This window comes from Vigna umbellata, chromosome 6 (genome assembly GCF_029865625.1).
Source record: "Vigna umbellata cultivar VRB3 chromosome 6, Vumbellata_1.0, whole genome shotgun sequence".
Lineage (NCBI taxonomy): Eukaryota > Viridiplantae > Streptophyta > Magnoliopsida > Fabales > Fabaceae > Vigna > Vigna umbellata.
The window spans coordinates 25,420,380-25,426,341 of NC_142170.1; the positions used below are offsets into that span (position 1 = coordinate 25,420,380).

At 37.8% G+C, this 5,962-nt stretch overlaps 1 pseudogene; it reads right to left on the reverse strand.

Moving 5' to 3' along the window:
• Positions 1 to 4,302: 4,302 nt before the first annotated feature.
• Positions 4,303 to 5,534, reverse strand: LOC148197048 (uncharacterized; annotated as a pseudogene).
• Between the last annotated feature and the right edge of the window lie 428 nt (positions 5,535 to 5,962).

Here is a 5,962-nt window from a genome sequence, read left to right on the forward strand (position 1 = left end):
GAAATTGTCATTGAAATTCAGATTATAATCATCCAATTTGGTATCACAACTTACAAAATACCCAATTCAAAATGAAGTTCAAACTACATGTCAATGTTTACAAAGCACCCAATATTGGGCTGTAACACACATACATTCTCTTGAAAATTCGATTGTCCTCATTAGGTTCAACCTTAAATTTAACAATTGAACCAGGATTAGACCGAAGCAACTCATTTGCATAGTCATAGAGTCTTCTATATTGTTCTTTAAAATCACCTTCTATTTGTTTAAAAGTCATTGCTTTTACCCTACACGTTGTAGACCAAGAAACACCAATGTTCCACTTCTTAGAAACTTTGTTTTGGAGGTTATATAGATTAATATTGGGATTCTCTTTTATAATCTTCTCTAACCTTCCACTCAACCATTTTGAAGTCATTAAACGGATGTTAAATTCCCTACTGCATGTGTGCTTGTCTACATGGACATTTTCCTTTTGCCCCAGAACATCTGACACACACCCTTCTTTTGTCATTTTTATAAACTTTTAAATTCCTTCCATTCTCTACTCCATACGTTCTTATAGCTTCTGTAAAATCTTTTTTCTCAGGGAAATACGTACCCACTTCCCATTTATATTGTTCCATACTTTTGGGCATTGAAAAAATCCTAAAATCCCCGTACCCATCTCTATCATCATCTGTGTTGTCACTTTCAACAATACTATTCAAACTCTCAGATTCCCAATCACTTTCGGATAAACCCCTAGGTCCACCAATTTCTACTTGGTTAGTAGGTTCAAATATATCACATTCCACTTCATCTTCATCGTCATTCAAGACATTCTCTTCGAACCCATTCCAACTTATAACATCATACTCATCATCTTCTACATCAGCTTCTACATCAGCTTGACCTTGTCCCTCAACACCATTACCCTTTACCTCAGCCACTCCCTCTACCTGAACTTGTACCTCACCTTCTACCACAGCATCTACATCAGCCACTACCTCAACTTCAACTTCTACCTCACCTTCTACCACCTCATCTACATCAGTCATTGCCTCAACTTCAACTTCTACCTCACCTTCTACCACAACATCTACATCACCCACTGCCTCAACTTCAACTTCCACCTCAGCTTGTACTTCTACTTCAGCCTCTACCTCAGGCTCTAAATGACACACTCCCTGAACCTCTGCTTCACCCACTGCCTGAACCTCAGCTTCACCAACCTCTATCTCAACTTCCTTTTCAGCCCCCTCTCTCTCAACTTCCGCTTCACCACTAGGTCTCTCAATTTCTGGTTGAGAAGAGTATTCCAACTCTACAAGATACTGAGGCTCAGAGACCATGTGTATAACATAAACATTAGCTTGACCATTCAACATAACAATATTGACTACATGACATGCACCTTTGTCATCTGATAACAGTTCCAAACAATCTTCTAACACAGGACCACGACCCAATGAATACCATAACTCCTTTACATTTCTATAACCCATCTCCTTAAGAATGGTTAATATTTCAAAATAACTCCAATGATCTGGATCAATTTTTAAAGTTGTGGTTCGACCATAGTGGAATCTGAATGTCCCATTATTCTCAAATTTTCCCGCATGGTGAAACACGATTTCAACGTTTGAGTTGGCCATCTAAACTAATATAAAAATTGTTTACAATTAATCTATGTTTAACCCAAATGTTATTTACCCAAAAAAACAAGTAAAACAAAGCAAAAACACAATTACAACAATAAAAAAATTTTGTCCACACACTAGTAGGGGGACCACAACCACAATGGTGTAACACTGTTCAAAGCACATGTGCAGATAATGGGGACAGTAAACAGACAAAGCATACACAACTCAAAACTTACGGGGGACCACAACGATAGCAACCAAACACAACACAAAAGCTACCATAAACGCACCTTGGAATCACACTTTTTATAATATCCACGAACACGATTTCTGAAAGTACACGTCCAAATCTAACGTACAACGATCTCTACATGATCTGTGTCTTCGCAATGTAGGCCAAGTGCGACAATGACTCTATCTTCTCTCGCAGAAATCCAATTGCCCTCAACTCGCACAAATGAGCCCTAAATTAGATTTCCCCCAAATTATAAAACCCTAACTTAATAAAAAATCATATTATCTGTTAGCCACTTACATGTCATCATTCACAAATCAATATAGTGACACGTTGCACATAACTAGTGCCACATCATTAATGTATTAACTTCGTTTGGTGATACTTAACGGAAGGGACAAATTAGACGCAAATTTTACTAACTGTGGACATATTCCAAACACTTTTAAAAATGGGGACTAAATTAAGATTAGCCAATGAAAGTGGGGACTAAAGAGGCTATTAAACCTAAATTTAATAGTAGAAATATAAAACGAAAATGTTCTCTTGAGCTTAAACAAGTACTTTTGCCTCTTTTCAAATTTTTGACCTGGAGACTAAACTTCTGCTCTGTATTCCTTTTTTCTTACCCAACTCTTTCTATTCTGATGGAGTTAAGTTGTAAAACAATTCTATGTTTTTCAATTTTTCATTATCAACATCGCCACTAAGGTCCAACATGTCAGAGAAGAAGAAGAAGAATATGCGTGGAAGGAGAACCGTTGGGGCGAACAAAAAGCCTCAACCATTGGTGGAAATGGAAGACATAGAGGACGCTATGTTCTTCTCCAAAGACGATACTCACAAACTGAGACTGTCCCTTTTGAACTGGTATGACCTCAACCATAGGGACCTTCCTTGGAGATCACATCTACATGAAGATGAAGAAAAACAACAACAAGAAGAAGAAGAAGTGGAAAGAAGAGCTTATGGGGTGTGGGTCTCAGAGGTTATGCTTCAGCAAACAAGGGTTCAAAATATTATTGCGTATTACAATCATTGGATGCAAAAATGATGGAGGCTCTCTATCAATGTCAACGATTAATAAAACCCTAAATTCCCAAATTGATACCCCAATTTGTGAAATTGATTGAACTTTGCACGAACCCTAATGTCAGAACCAACTTCTCCCACCAACCCTCGCTTCCAATCGAACAACAACGATCTTTTTTTTCTCTCACAAACCCTAATACGAAGCCCTAATCTTCTTCCCTCAACCTGATTTCGAATTGGCAATGGAAAGAGAAAGGGGCTGTTGCACTTAATTTAGATTCTTTTGACCACTTTGCCCTTATTTAAATTATATTTCCCCTCTTTGCACTCTATTTTTTAATTTAAAAATTAAAAAAATACACTTCACACACGTTTTTAATGTCACATCATTTAAAAAAACATTGTCAGCATGCCATGTAACACCCTCCTTAATGACGTCTTCTCAATTTGACGAAAAGCCTCTATTTGATTCAATTTTACAAAAATAAGGATTCAATTGAGACGTCGAAAAAGAAGGGGACCTATTTGAGATTCTGGACGAAAATAGGGACCTACCGAGACATTAAACCTAAAATTTATGCAGCAATAAATACTAAGTTGCCATGAAATTTAGGTTGATTAAATTGCGCAAGGAATGTTCCTTACCATAAACAAGCTTTTCTTCTAAATTTTGGAATAAAAGTTTCCATTTATTATCAAGAAGTGGGATGATTGCAGTCAACATACCCTTGAGATAATTGTTATTCCAGAATAACCAAGCTTAGAAACACTACATTTCCAAAAGTTGTTTATCATAGTCATTTATTAGACACTGTTTGATTTGCTCAATATCCTTCTCTTGTTAGGAAAAGCACAACATTCATAAATAACAAAGACAAGCGCCCCATAAAATTTCATACAAACATGTTCTAGTTTGTTTGGATAACACATGAGAAGCAATCTATCGTACAAAATCACAATGATAGCGTGCAAAAGTTAGAAGCAACTAGTTTTTGCTTTACCTTCACGAAAAAAATAATTATTACTCACCATAAAGCTAATTCCAACACACTTCACCAAAGTTGATAGATAATCAAATGAGGCAATTGAAAAGCTTGTCATGATTCACATCTTTCAATATTTTCAAATAACAATATTTGCCATTCTCTAAGAATACAAAACCAATCTTAGCATAATTCTGCAACGACCTAGAGAGTTTACATAATTTAACTACAATACGATGCAAGAATCACTTATAAACCATTACAAACAAAAATAAAAAAGAATAAACTTTGTAGTTATTCTCTTCACATGTCTAACAACACTAAAACATAGGATTGCTGGAAAATATAACTCTCAGGCATAAAATGACAAATGTTATACCCGCAGCTTAGTCTCTTGCAAACACAATATACCAAAGTCTTCCCTTTAGGCAAGTTGAAGTGTAGAGAATCCTTCTGATTTTAGCCATGCTCGCAATCCATTGACATTCCATGACAAAATCTTGACAAATTTTGAATCTTTATCAAACAGCGGTGGTCTCATTGTTTTAGGATTATATGCAATCCAACCTTTTTGAGGTTTCTTGTTGGATAGAACTGTCCATGGTTCAGTTTGAATGGTAGTTATATTGATTTCACCTGACTCTGTAGCTATAATCATTCATCAAAAAGTATTTCAGTGTATAGAAAATGATCATGATGCCAAATGAAAAATTTGTCAAACAATAGATGAGAAATGAGTTATTGTTGGTATGCAAACTTTCGTTAGAACCAGGAGAGTAAACTATAAAATGAAAAAGAAAACACAACTTTAATCAATTTTAGTTCAATAACAAGAGAAACATGAAGCTACAAAATTACATTCTAGCATTTATGTAGAGAAATTTATGAGAGTAAGATCCAATAAACAAATAAATGTGTGTGCAAATAGATATAAGAATAAACGTCACTGAATTAGAAAAATAGGTAATTTCACAAGGTCCAGGTGGAAGAATTTCACGCTCGGCCATGGCGTTGCTCTCACGCTCCTTCTTCGCGTTGTTTCGCGACACCATGCCAGGAAAGGTGTTCTTGAATTCCTTGTACAGATCTTTATCGTAATTATCGTCGCCAAGGAAATTGAGGTTGTTGGTGGGGGTGCTGGGGTTGGCGGTGGTGGTGGTGGTGTCAGGGTGGGGTTTGTTGAGGCCTTTTTCCATGGAATCCATGGATTTGAAGTGAACCCAGGAGGAGAGTGAAGCGGTGGTGGATTGTTGATGAGGTGAGGAGAGGGAGGGAGCGAAGGCGTTGGATTTTAGTGCGGCAGCGTTTGTAGAGTTTTTCCATTTTGTAGCGGCACTAGACGGTGGTTTTGGCAGTAGGGGAAGCGTTGGGGGCACTAGGCAGTGACGGCGTTGGCGACCTCTTGCCAGTGGGTGGATTTAAGGTTGGTGTTGCCGATGGAGTACCACTTGTCGCGGTAGGCGTAATGAGGGCCGAGGTTTCCTTCGGGGTCCAGCATGGCGGGGGGAGACGGCAGGAGGAGGTGGAGGGAGGGGCGACAAGAGTGAGGGGGATGTCGTCAAGTGCTTAACGGTTGTTCAGAAAAAAATGGGAATACTCGCACAACAAAAATGATGTTTTGGGGGCTAACCTGGCCTTACTTCATTCACAACCCATCTAATGAGGTTTTGGGGGCTAGGGGCTTTAAAAAACCCCCCTAAGGTATGTGTCAACAGAAATGGGCTATGTATAAAAAAAGTCCAGGGTTAGGCTTGGGGCTTAAAAAAAACTAACAACTCTAATAATTTGTGACCGTAGAGTATAGAGACTTAGGTGAGAAAAAATAATAAGGGAAAGCATGGGTCTATAGTGCATGAGTAGTTTGGAGGACTGTTTGGTTGATGGTTCTTTTTCTATTGAAGAAGTATTTCATGGACTATAGGTTGTTGGTTTGTTTTTAAGTAGATAGGGGAACTTAAGTTTGGTGCATGGGTACGGTTGGAGGTAAAAGAAAGAGGGTGTAGGGGTAAAAAAATATTAAGGTTTGGGGTCAGTGGAGAGTGGGAGCTGGGTTGTACAAAACAAAAAGTAAAGATTGAAGATTG